Source organism: Mirounga angustirostris, unplaced genomic scaffold, assembly GCF_029215605.1.
Source record: "Mirounga angustirostris isolate CCGP_5_RB_7025 unplaced genomic scaffold, mMirAng1.0.hap1 SCAF_5, whole genome shotgun sequence".
In the NCBI taxonomy this organism is placed as follows: Eukaryota; Metazoa; Chordata; class Mammalia; order Carnivora; family Phocidae; genus Mirounga; species Mirounga angustirostris.
In genome coordinates, this window is record NW_026991713.1 from 168,321,068 (window position 1) to 168,335,337 (window position 14,270).

Sequence of the window (14,270 nt, forward strand, 5' to 3'; positions counted from 1 at the left end):
CCTTCTATCCATCCCATCCCACCCACTCATCCATCTACCCAACTATCCATCCATTCATCCATCCTTCTATCCATTCCATCCCACCCACCCATCTATCCATCTATTCATCCATCCTTCTATCCATTCCATCCATCCATCCATCCATCCATCCATCCATCCATCCATCCATCCATTCATCCAAGTACCTTTAATTGGCCAAGGAGAGTGATAGATATCCTCAAGGAGCTTGTATTGGGTGGGGGGGAGATAGATAATAAACACATAACAAATAAGAAAATGAGATAACTTTAGCAATCAAGTGGCAAAAAACCAGATAAAATAGGGTAATGTGGAAGAGAATGACTAGGTGAGGCTGCTTTAGCTAGAGAGCTAAGGGAAAGAGACGTGGCACCCCACTGAGACCTGAATGAGAAGGATGAAGTCATGTGACAATCTGGGAAAAAGCCCAAGATGACTAAGAAACAGCAGGTATAAAGCTCCAGAGAGAGTAGTCAGCTTAGCCTTTGTGAGTGAGAGAATAGCTAAAGTATAGTGAAAAAGAAGGGGGAGAGTTGTGAGGTATGATATAGGGTGTGGGGTGTCCCTTGTAAGTCACCTAGAATCTTATAGACCTTCATGAAGAGTTGGGGCTTTATTCTGGTTGTGATGGGAAAATTTGGGGGGAATTTTCATTAGGGACATTGTGTTGTCTGATTTATGATTTGGAAAGATCATACTTGCTGCCATGTGGTTGAATTCTAGTGGGGGGGCAAAATTGAGGCCATGGAGGGCAGTTGGAACACTGGTAGTGGTCTGGTGAATTGATGGTCATTTGACTAGGGAAGTTAACAGGGGAAGTGGGAGAAAAGGGTCATATTCCCTATGAATTTTGAAGAATTAGCTAAAAGAGTATACTTATAGATTGGATGTGGGGTGTGAGCAAAAGAGCAATCAAGGACATGTCTAGGTTCTGTGCACAATTGGATGATGGTGATGCTATTTGCTGAAACAGGCAAGGCTTGGGCATGGAGTGGTTTTTGTTTTTGTGGGAGGTGGGAGCATGTGGTCTGCCTTTTGCCAAGTTAGGTTTGAGTTTTCTCTTCATCATTCAAATGGCAATGTGGGGTGGGCAGTTGGAGATATGAATCTGGAGCTGAGAGAGAGGTAGGGTTGCAGAGACAAATTTGAATGTTGCAATCACACTGAGGCAAAATTCAAAGCCAGGAGAAAATAGGAACGGGTGCAAACCTGCAGAGTGAGAGAAGAGAAAATGAGCAGCAGGGGACAGTGTCTGTTGAGAAGACTGGGAAGGAGATCAAGGGGCAGTAAGGGTGGGTTTTAAGAAGAGAGGTCAATTCAAGTAAGGACTGGAAAACATTCACTGGCTTTAGCAAAAGACAGGGCAGCGCTGAAGTTTGCTAGGATGTTTTGGTGGCATTGTGGGTTGAAGAATAAGTGGGAAGAGAGGATCTGAGAAGTTACTGCACATCTTTTCCAATGACCTTTACTTGGAAGGGCAACAGAGAGATGGGGTATTAGCTATGGGAGGAACAATTAGTGTGAAGCATTTCCTATAAGAATAACACTATTTTTTTTTTAATGGGAGAGACTTGAACCTATTTAAGGGCAATGAAAATGAACAATGGGGAAGAAGGAACATGAATTTTAGGAGATTGAGAAGATAATCATGGAGTAAAGGCTCTGAGGAAGAGGAAGAAAGGAGTTTCAGGTGCTATGTGGTAGGCCAGCCTCACACAGCGTGGGGAGAGCTCACCCACTGGGATGGGGAGGGGAAAAGGATGGATATAGATGTGAATAAGTTTCACCTGATGGATCCTATTTTTCACTGGGACGAGGAAGCAAAGCCATCTCCTAAAAGAAAAAGGGAAGGTGGTGGGTAGGGAGTAGAGGAAGAGCGTCTAGAATATCTAAGTAGAAGGACTCTTACACAGGATGTGGCTCCAGTTCTGGATGGAGACCACGATCCAAGGGAGGTGCAGTTTTTGTTCAGAGGAGTTTGGCAGGTGGTGAGGGTAGGAGAAAAGGAAAACCATAGGTATTGATGAAGGCATACCCAATATTCTTAGCCGGGTTATGTCAAGTGCTTCAGTTAAGACAAGCCAAGGACAGATCCCTGTGGTGTACTCGCCAGAGTGTTCCTTCTGACTGATTTAATTCTAAAGTAAATATTCTTCCACAGTCTGACAGTCTCTCAAGAAATTAAACATATGGTTACCATATAACTCTGCAACTCCACTTCTAGGTATACACCCAGAAGAAATGAAGGCATATGCTCACATAAACCCTGTACATGAATGTTTAAAGCAGATTATTAATCATAGATCTCAAAGTAGAAACAACCCAAATGTCCATCAACTGATGAATAGCTAAACAAATGTGCTATAGCCATACAATGGAATATTATTCACCACAAAAAGGAATGAAGTACTGATAGATTCTACAGCATGGATGACTCTCGAAAACACTAAGGTAAGTAAAAGAAGCCAATCACAAAAACCATGCATTATATGATGCCACTCATATAAAATGTCTAGAACAGGGAAATATATAGAGACAGAAGGTGGACAGAAGGGTTTCCCTAAGGATGATGGGGTGGGGGATTAGGGAACAGCAACTAATGAGTATGCAGTTTCTTTGGGGGATGATGGAAGTGTTCTAAAATTGACTATGGTGATGGCTATACAACTCTGTGAATATTCTGAAAGTTTTTGAATTGTATACTTTAAATCCCAAATTGTGTGGTATGTGAATTATAGCTCAATAAAGCTGTTAAATACTTTTCCAGTAGTCATTCACTGAGAATAGAAATTACTTTTTGTTTTACTTACTTATTTATTTATTTTTAAAATATTTTATTTATTTATTTGAGACACAGCATGTGTGTGAGATAGAGAGAGAGCATGAGAGGGGGCAGAGGGAGAGGGAGAAGCAGGCTCCTCGCTCGATCCCAGGATCCTGGGATTATGACCTAAGCTGAAGGCAGATGCTTAAGCGACTGAGCCACCCAGGTGCCCCTTGTTTATTTTTTTATTAAAGAATTTTGCTTATTTATTTTAGAGAGAGATAGAGAGAGAGCCCAAGCGAGGGGAGGGGCAGAGGAACAGAAAGAGAGAGAATCCCAAGCAGACTCTGAGCTGAATGAGGAGACCGACGCTTAACTGACGGAGCCACCCAGGCACCTCCACTTTTTGTTGTAATAACTAGCCTTTCTTATGCATTGGAAGACCACAAGAGACCTTGATGAAGCTAGTACACCATGTTGACCACATTCCCCTGATCTGTCTCCCCTCTGATTTTGGCCAGATCTGACCAGGTCCCTTGCAGAAGAGCTGGAAGTGTAGAGAAGAACCCAGATTAGGCACAGACCCATATGAGGAGCCCAGGGGAGTTTTCTTCTGGTACCTTCCTAATGGCAGCCAGTCTAGGCAAGTGGTTAGTCATAGATGACTATGAAGAGGAGACCACATTGATAGTGCAAATTGAGGGTCCTGGTAGGAGGATCTGGTTGGGTGGGAAGCTGGCTGGCTTTGGGGTTGCCATTTGGCAGGGCTCTCATAGTTAATGTAGGGCTCAGAGTCAGGGCTCTTAATTTGGGGAGGAGGTGGCCAAGGGGGACAGGGCACCAGGCAGCTTGCTAGAATAGGTGTTCAGGTCAAGGTCTGAGGTCCCTCTCCCTGAACTGAAACACAGGGGATAGGGCAGTTATCTGGACTTGGGCATGAGGTCAGGCGCAGATAATGAGCAACAGCGTCCCACTGCCGAGCCCCAGGAGGTAAGGCTTTTTGCCTCTGGGCAGCATTGGTTCTGGGTACTGGCAGAGGGAGAGGAGCGGCAGGGCAGGGGGGTAGGGGGACAGCAGCCTCAGATGTGTGGAGAGGAAAGTCTGCAATGCCAAAGACCACATGTAGCCTGACATCAAGGGCTCCTGTACCCACTGGGAAAACAGGATGCAGGGCTAACCTGGCACAGCACATTCTTAATGAACCCTTGCTGCTTTCTTTTTAAGTGCTCAAAACCCATCCTTTCTAGAGTCTTTCCCGAATCAACATGAAGCACGCCTGTTTGCATTCCTCTTGGTTTTAGAGGCAGGATTCTAATCTTTTATATCTGCCTCAGAAAATTGGCAAAAGCAAGACATGCTCTCAGTTCTAGGGGTGGGAATGAGGGAAGCTTTCAAACAGGAACCAGGCAGCCCCTGGAGCACCCCTTCCCCCCACCCACCATCCTGGCTCCTCTAGCCTTTCCTCCCCCAGGCTCCTTAGATGTCCCCCAGCTCCTCAGGGGGCCCCCAGGACGCCAGGCCAGCGCTGCCTTCTGATTGATTAGTGCCCTTGCCCTTTAGCTTGTCAAATATAGTTGAAGATTGCTTTTGCATTTTGGGGAAGCATAACTCACCTTGTCCATCTTCAGGTCCGCCAGTCTTGCTGCTGGCTTCAAGGTCTAACCAATAGGCTCTTAGATGCCCTTTGGAGTTCATTCAGTTTGGGACACTTTCCAGCCTGAATGCTCAGTGGCTGAGCCCACTTCTCTGGAGCGCTGGCTCCTGCTTTTCACTGTTCGTTCTGTCTCTTTCAGAACAATGATTGCTCTGACAGGTACAAAGGAACCAAATAGGACATGGAAGGACAGAGGGCATTTCGGGTGGAGGAAAAGGAATGAGCTAATGCCTGGAGAGATTTGGGAATGGGCATGAGCCGGTCTGGACTCCAGGCTTGTCATGGACCTCCAGAGGATGGAGGGAGAGATCTGGGGGGATATGGTTATTTGGGGTCAAGGCATACAGGGCTCTGGGTGTCAGACTGAGGAACTTAGGGTTCATCCCAGAGGCCATGAAGAACTAAGGGAAGGCTTGGATTAGGGCAGGAAAGGATGAGGTGTTGTGTGTGTGGGAAGGTGGACGGTGGGGGAGTGAGTGGAGCTGGAGGTGGGGAGGCATGAGGGGACTGTTGTACATGATCGGGGGGGAGGCAGCTTCAGGCACCAGAAGGATGGGCTAGAGAGGCAGAAGGAGGGCATGGAGACGATGTGAGCTTTTCTTTAGGGTCACCGAACATGAGGAACAGCACCCAACGGGTGAGCTTCAGCAGTTCTGTGCCCCGGGCAGTTCCCAGTTGTGCCGCTAGGAAGCCCATGCTGACTTTGTGTCTAAGATCCATCACACATTAGCCAGTTCCAAATTGTGTTTGGGTTGAGACTTCTGATTTCTAATGAATGGTTTAACTCTTTAGGGATTATTAAACATTCCTTTAATTTTCTGTAAGCTTCCTTGAGATCTTGAGAGTACCTATAGGCATAATTTTAACTCAGTGTGTAGATTCATGCTGGAAACAGTCCCTTCCTCTCTCATAGTGTTTTTTTGTTTTGTTTTGTTTTGTTTGCTAGTGTCGAGAGAGGCTGGCCAGGATGAACACCCTTTACTGGGTTTGAGGCCACTGGGTGGAGGACTCAAGACCAGAGGCTAAGAGAATTATTCTCCACTTTTTTGCAAAGTGTAGTCTGAGGACCAGAAGCATCAGTACTGCCCTGAGAAATGCAGAACCTCAGGCCCCAACACAGACCCAGCAGAATCAAAATCTGTATTTTAACTGGGCCCCCATGTGATCCCTCAGCCATTAAAATTTGAGAAGCAGACTAGATGTATCCCATACCCATCAAATAAGAATCTCTGGGGGTGGGACCCAAACATTTTTTCATTTCTTTTTTTTTTTTTTTTTTTTAAGATTTTATTTATTTATTTGAGAGAGAGAGAATGAGAGAGAGAGAACACATGAGAGGGGATAGGGTCAGAGGACAAAGCAGACTCCCCACCGAGGAGGGAGCCCGATGCGGGACTCGATCCAGGGTCTCCAGGATCATGACCTGAGCCGAAGGCAGTCGCCCAACCAACTGAGCCACCCAGGCGCCCCTTCATTTCTTTTTTTTTTAAAGATTTATTTATTTATTTGAGAGAGAGAGAGCGTGAGCCAGGGGAGGGACTGAGGGAGAGGGAGAAGATCCTCAAGCAGACTCCACACTGAGCAGGGAGCCTGACGTGGTACTCGATCCCAGGACCCTGAGATCATGACCTGAGCTGAAATCAAGAGTCAGACTCTCAACTGACTGAGCCACCCAGGCATCCCGGAACCTAAACATTTTTAGCAAGCTCCCAGGTGATGCTGTTGCTCAGGGTCCAGGGACCACACTTTTAGTGGCGAGATTCTAGAGAACATACTGGTCTCTGACCATTAGTGGGGACCATGAGTAGTGTGTAGTTATGGAGGAGTCTACACAATGCCCAACACCCTTGGTAACTTTAGGAGCATCCCGGGGAAACACCTTGGAACCTGCATTAGTTTCTGACACAGGGACTGGTGACATTATATTCCTTGAGGGGCATTACACAGTACCCCCTCTGTGGCCTGCCAGAAATAACCGCAGGATCCTTTGACAAGTGTTACTCTTCTTCTTGAGTAAGTTGGGAGAGTTTGGATTCACTGTAATGTGACCCCATTTCACCCTTCCCAAATGGTAAGGCCTGACATAGTAGGTAGAGATTTTTATCTATCTGTCCATCAATCAACCAATTGCTCAGTCTATCATCCATCTGCCTATCTATCACTTTCCTCATTGCATTGGCTTGCTAATTGTTGTTGTCCAGCATAGTCTGCAATGGGCCATGCATTGTTAAACTTTCCCAGGAGGGTGGAAGCCAGGACTCTAAAGAAGGCATAGAGGAAGGAGTGTTCGTTCATTCTCCATATGGGACAGCAACTGCAAATCCCGGTGCCATTAGAAACACCCAGAACAGCCACTCGTAGGAGGCCGCAAGGCCCCGTCCTTTGCTTCCACAGAACACTTTAAGAATTTGTGATGCGATTTAGAAGCTATGTCATGAGATAAAGTGTCCTATGTCTTTAGGCTTTGTGGAAGTTCACTTAGAATTCCGTGCAGACGTCACGCGTGGCTATGGAAATCAGGGGTGCCCTCCCTGACTACCGATCCTCGTTAGTGAGCACAAACCACCCACAGATGGCCTCAGATCAGCAGCTCCTGGGCTTTGTGCGTGGCAAATTGGCCCCACCGGAAAGGCGAGCTGGAATGAGCGGCCCCGCGTCTCGGCCCTGGAGTCCCAGAAGCCTGGTCTCCCCACTCCCAAGCAGATGCGAGCCCTGCGTGCGTCCCTTGGCAGTCTGTGGGGCAGATGGTTTGACAGGCACAGCTGCCTGCACGACAGGAGTGGCGATGCCTCGATCTCATCCACCCAGAAGTAAGGGAACAAAACGTCTCCGCGCCCTTCCAGCGACTCTCTCCTGCCAGCGTTTATGACTCCTCCTCTCCCGCTAGAAACATCGCTTGGAGCTCTGACTCTGCCGTCACTTCCCTCCTTCCAGTGCCTGGGCCTCGCTTCGCATGGCTTTATCCGGAGCCCGGTGTCCTTTCCCAACATCGGGTCTGCCGGGATGGGGCGGGGCGGTGGAGGGTGCGGGTCACTGGGCACACAGGGCAGCCACCTAGGATAGGGCAGGCAAGGGCGAGAGCTGAGCTAGCTCTAGCACAATGTCTGAGAGAGAGCATCTGCCAGCGCCATTATCGATTCTAGAAGGGATGGGCTCTGAAGGACCCACCAGGCAGGGTTGCTCGGTGGCAGGGCATCTGGGTGGCAGCCAGGATGGGGCAGTTGGGCTAGGTGGAGCAGCGTGGGCCGGGCTCCGACCAGAGGCAGGCCCTGGAGCACCTGCTGGGGCATGTGATCAGAGCCAGGGATTGGACTGTAAGCTGGCGCCGCAGAAAGCAGGCACTGGGAGGGGGAGGGAGGCAAAGCTTTTGCTCCTTGGGGCTTCCCCGAGGGATTGGGTCAGGGTCTGGTTGGCATCAATGGGGAACTAGGGGAGGGGCCTGCCAGGACAGGGACTGGGGCACAGGGTCTGAGCACTGGGAGATTGACTTCACTAAGGTTACTGCACTAAGGTTACTTGTGCCCGCCCTGACTTGCTCAGGACCGTCGCCAGGCTTGATAGGAGCCTCTGAGTTTGCATGGGAGCTTTGTGGCCATCAGTCCAGAGAGCCGGAAGCTGAGGCTACACCAGGAAGTAGAGCTGGCTGTTCTTTAGACTCAATTTGTTACCTAGCTTTCTCCTCCATTAAAGCCCCTTTGAGTAGCCCTCACCTCCGTATTTCTGTTCCCCCTACTCTGGTGCTGGACCTGCGACTTCGCATTCTGCTGACTGCCCTGTGCATCATTTTCCCAGAGTCATTCCTGGGCGAGGCAGGTCTGGGACATCACTAAGAGCAGGATTTGATACTCCAGCCCTGGGATAAAAGCGGGCAGGTGACTTAATCTCACTGGGCCTCAGTGTGCTCATCTGTAAAACTGACATCATCGTCATGTCTACTTCATAAGACTGATGTGGGGATTAAATGGATTAATATAGTGAAGTCTTTAAAATAATGCCTGGCACATAGGAAGTGCCATATGTTTGCTGCCATCACCACAACTACTGTTATTATGCCCCTATGCCATACACTCCCATCCTTCAAAACCTCCCTTTAGCCTCCAGATGCAAGCACTCAGCAAGTGCTGTGGTTTCTACTCCATAAGTGAGTTCCCTCCTCTATTGCAACTGTCTGCCACACGTCATTTTAGCCCTCATCACCTCTTGCCTAGAAATAGCGCTCGGATTGGCCCCTCATCACCTCTTGCCTAGAAATAGCCCTCGGATTGGCCCCTCATCACCTCTTGCCTAGAAATAGCCCTCGGATTGGCCCCTCATCACCTCTTGCCTAGAAATAGCCCTCGGATTGGCCCCTCATCACCTCTTGCCTAGAAATAGCCCTCGGATTGGCCCCTCATCACCTCTTGCCTAGAAATAGCCCTCGGATTGGCCCCTCATCACCTCTTGCCTAGAAATAGCCCTTGGATTGGCCTCTTTGGAGGGGCAATTAAGTCCGCCTTTGAGCCCTTTTCCACTCTGCCTCCAAGAGAGCTATTTTTAGAAAATGCAAATCAGATCATGCCATTTTTGTCTTACTTGCAGTAACCCCACATTGCCTGAGGAATGAGATTCACCCTTTGCCTGACCCCAAGCCATCTTCTGAGCCCTCCGCCTATGTGCCTTGTTTGTGCTCCAGTGTCATCCCAGGGCTCCCTCTTCCCCTGTCTGCCTCCTTCCATGTTTGCCCTTCGGCTTAGAATTAATGAACCTTCCTTCCTTCCCTGCCCATTCTCTTCCCCCTTCCTTCCTTCCTCCTCCTCCTCCTTCTACTTCTTCTCCTCCTCCCCCTCTCCTTTGTTCCTCCTCCTCCTCTTCTTTTTCTTCTTCTTCTCCTTCTCCTCCTTCTCTTCCTCCTCCTCCTTCTCCTTCTTCTCCTCATCCTCCTTCTCGTCTTTCTCCTTCCTCTCCTCCTCCTTCTCCTTCTCTCTCCCTGCCAAGTAAACTCCTAGTCCAGCTTTAAAGCGCAGACTGAGGGAGGTCTTTCCCAGTTCCCTGAGTGCACATACTCAGTAGACGGCAGGACTTGCAGGCAAAGATAGAATCTTACTCACTGTGTGTCTCTCAGACGTGCTGTAACCCCCACGTGGGCAGGAACACAATAGGAGCTAGAAGGCCCTGTCCAGCCACAGCAAGGGTGTGAGAATGAGTCATGAGAAGTGAGGTAGAGTCAGTAATAATGATAGTGAAGGAGACTTTTCAGGTAGCACTAAACAGGGATGTTTTCCCAATTCTGTCCAAAATGTCAGGGGCCTGGCAACCCCCAGGGACAAGGCATTGCAGATGACAGCTCTGGGTACAGAAGAGTGAAATCCCTTAGTTTCAGCTTTGCTGAAGTCCAGTTAGGACTATCCACAGCAAGAGATGCCAGAAAACGGTCTCAGACTAGCTCCAGCTCATGCTGCTATGAGCAGCCAGGGACAGAGATTCTGGAATTCTCTGAGCAGATGACGTCAACCCTGATACAAGGAAATGGCCAAGTCTGCCTGCATTAGTGGAGGATGTGAAATAGTGGGAACCAGCAAGGAAGCGTGAGGTTGGTGGGCTACAGGTGAAAGGGCCCGTGCAGGGCAAAGCAAGCTGCTCCTTGCTACCAGGAGCTGTGGTCTGCTCACTATTGCTATTGAACAAGCAGCTCCAACCTTAACGCGTACTCACGGATTTGCAATTTTATTCATGTTTCTGCAGTGAGATGGTGGGGAAGGCTTGTCCTTGCTCCTTGTGGTGTCAGCTGGGGTGATGTGGCCAGAGGCTGGGGATCTACTTCGGGGGCCCCCTTCCATTGCTGGTGAGTCAGTGCTGGCTGTGGGCTGGGAGCGCAGTGAGGGTTGAGGCCGGGGGCCTTGGTTTCCCTCCATGTGGGCCTTGCTGCTGGCTGCGAAGGCTTCCTCACAGCATGGTGGCTGGGCCCACAGAGAACCAAGGGAGCAGTGTGCTGGGAAATGTTTAGCAATTGGCTTCTCGGCTGGGAAAGCCCTGATTTTTAGCATTTGCTGATTTCTATGGTGTAGATATTCCCACTGTGGCCAATTTCAAGCCACTGAACACAGGTGGGACGAGATGTGCACAATTGGCCCTGAGAGCTGGCGTGAGCTGGCTCTGGCACCCATGGGTGGCAACTGTCCTGGCCTTGGAGGTCATGTAAGTGTCACTCCTGCTGTAGTCCACAGATGAACCCAAATTCAAGAGGGAGGAACTTAGACCCCATCTCCTGATGGGAAGGGTATCAAAGTCACAATGTAGAGAGAGCCTATGGGATGGGAGCCATTTTTGCTGCAATTTAGAAAGTATAGTAGACCCCAAATAAAGATGCAGAAGTTGAGAGAAGCCAGGGGGATAATGTAAATTAGTGGAGGGCTCAGATGTCAGGTGACAAGAGCAATTGACTCAGGTGTCCTCAGTTCAGGGAGAAGTAGGGAATGGAGGAGGTGCTGGTGACTTGGGGTCACTCATGCTGGGAGGGCCAAACAAACGCTCTGGGGCCAGAGTCAGCCCTCAGGCTGCTTGTTGGCAACCTTGGGTTTAACAGCTTACAACTCAGGGGGGTATTAGGGGAAGTAAATTAATCCTTTTATTTTTTTTTATTTTTTAATTTTTTTAAGATTTTATTTATTTATTTGACACACAGAGAGAAAGCACAAGTAGGCAGAGAGGCAGGCAGAGAGAGAGGCAGAAGCAGGCTCTCCAATGAGCAGGGAGCCCGATGTGGGACTCGATCCCGGGACTCCAGGATCATGACCTGAGCCGAAGGCAGTAGCTTAACCAACTGAGCCACCCAGGCGCCCTAGGGGAAGTAAATTAATCCTTTTATATATATATATATATATATATATATATATATATATATATATATATTTTTAAAGATTTTATTTATTTATTTGACAGAAAGAGACAGTGAGAGAGGGAACACAAGCAGGGGGAGTGGGAGAGGGAGAAGCAGGCTTCCCGCCGAGCAGGGAGCCCGATGCGGGGCTCGATCCCAGGACCCTGGGATCATGACCTGAGCTGAAGGCAGATGCTTAACGACTGAGCCACCCAGGCGCCCCCCTTTTATATATATTTAAAGCACATTAACTCTTGGCTCAGGTTAGAACAATAACAAACTGCTTTGTGGCTATCCTTAAGAAAGTCATCTGAAATGAGTAGACCCAAGTGACATTTGCACTCAAGATCCTGGTTAAGTAGTGGCCTTGTGGAGGGGTTCTCAAATCAGGCCTGTATCTTCCTGAGTCCGTTTCATCTTTCAAAGTCACAGTCATCACTTTGTGTACATGCATAATACGCACACACACATGTATGTATAACTGGCGCATGTCATAGCATGTGTTTGATACTATTTGCTAATTAACTGCAGTAGATTTGGCACAGGGTGGTGTGATTCTTGGGCTATTTGCCCCGTGAGTCTCTGTTCCAGAATGAGGAGTTGGCTCCACTTGGGCTGATTTAGCCCAGGGTCATGCATAGCTGATGACCATGAGGGGTCAGGATGTCTCTGTGGTTGGAATCTAGGGCGAGGTCCTATGATACCACTGTGTCCTTTGCAATGCACCAGGCAATGCTTCCTATGAAGCAGGGCCAGGCTTCATTATTTGAAGGCTTACTAGCCAGCCGGCAGATCGTCTAGACCCTGGGTTTTCCCTCTTCCCGCTGATCATGCCTTTCGGCAATATTTGCCCCTACCAGAGAGAAAGGAGGGGCAGCAAGAATAGTCACATTCACCGTGGGAAATTTCCATACTGGCTGGAAGCAACTACTAAAATCAAATGTATGGATTATTTGTGGGTTTCATTATTCAGACTATGCCTGTTCCCCACTGACACAGATAATTGGAAATTGACTATACTAGCTCTTCAAAAAGATTATGGGAACACAGTGAATGATTTACGCAGCAGAGTGAATTGGAACATGAGTCTTCTGATTTTGTGTGTGTGTGCTAATAAAAGTTTTCAGTATACAGCTTTCACTTGATCAATTAATATCTACCAGGAGCTTCTTATGTACAATAGTAAGTTTGGGAATTTGAAGAAATAGGTCATGGTGTCTGATCTCCAAAAAACTACCATCTGCCCAAGAGGACTTATATGGCAATACAGTGAATCAGTGGCCACTCGATACAATAGTTAAAGCCAAGGATGACCACACAGTGCCTGATTCTTCCATGTATTTGCCTCCCTTTACTCTTCTCCATAGTCTTGTGGGATCGGGATTATCCCCTCTTTATTTTATTGATACAGAGACCGAGGGTTGGAAGGTTAAGTGACTTGGTATGCTCCCTCAACAGTAAAGCCAGGATTCAGTGCCTTGTCAACTAGACCCTAGCTGTCTTATTTGTTGTCTGTGAATCTTCATCAAAACTGTGCTATTTCCTTTTAGCTTCATCCCTTTGGCCTGGGAAGGCTCAATTTGAGGCATGCTGAGATCACAACAGCAGGGGAAGGAAGAGAAGGTGTAGACTAGGGATTCCCCAGGTGGGGCTGGGAAAAGTGAACTAGTTGGAAAGGCATAAAAAAGTGACAGATGGCCTGTAGGATCTATAGCAGTGGTGGGAAAAGTGGGTTGGATTAATCTTGGAGTGCTTTGGAGAGGAAAAGCTGACCCTTGCATGAGGCCTGAGGAGCAGGTGGGTGGTGCAGGGGGGTTAGTGTGATGCAGGTGTTGGAAGGAGTACAAAGAGGTGGGTAGAGCAGCAAAAGCAAAACCTCAGAGCAGGCAAAGTAGAAGACTACTTAAAAAAAATTTTTTTTAAAATTTATTATTGAAGGGGAGCTTGGGTGGTTCAGTTGGTTGAGCATCCGATTTCAGAGGAGGTCATGATCTCATGGGTCGTAGGATTGAGCCCCACATTGGGCCCTGTGCTCAGCGGGGAGTCTGCTTGGGATTCTCTCTCTCCCTCTCCCTCTGCCCTTCCCCCCACTCACATGCACTCTCTCTCTCTCAAATAAATAAATGTTTAAAAAATTAAATTTATTATTGAAGTATAACTGACATACAACGTAATACTAGTTTCAGGTGTACAATATATTGATTTGACAATTCTATACATCACTCAATGCTCACCACGGTAAGTGTGGTCACCATATGTTACCATACAACGTTATTGCAATATTACTGATTATATTCCCTATGCTGCACTTCTGTGTGACTTATTTATTTTATAACCTGAATTTTGCACCTCTTAATCCCTCTTATCTGTTGTGCCCATCCCCCACCCACCTCCCCTCTGGCAATCACCAGTTTGTTTTCTATATTTAAACCCTGTTTATTTTTTTGTTTCTTCATTTGTTTTGTTTTTTATATTCCATATGTAAGTGAGATCGTATGGTGTTTCTCTCTTTTTTTACATTTGTGTCTGGTTTTATTTTTTTTTAGGGTTTTTTGAAATATGTATTTATTGGCTCCAATTTGATTTATTATACTGATGTATCTATAAAAGAATAGTGTTACTTTTTATTTTCAAAAATAAAAAATATTTCAAAAAATAAAATTAAAAGGTAAGTTTTGCACTAGGAGACCAGAATGACTGGAATGGAGGGTTCTGGAAGATGGGTAGTTGACAGCAGGATGGGAAAAATAGGTTTGAACCAGACTATGGTAGACCCAGTAGCCAGATCAAGTAACAAAACATTTTTCCAGGGTGCGATGTTTTCAGGAGAACACAGGCTACCTGATTTGTTTATGGCAGCATGTTCTATGAAAAAAAATAAATTAAATTTCTTCTTTATTTTTTCATTCTGTGTATGTCACAAACTTTCAAAAGGTACAAAAAGGATGGAGCCTAAATTAAGTCTCCACCCAGCTCTT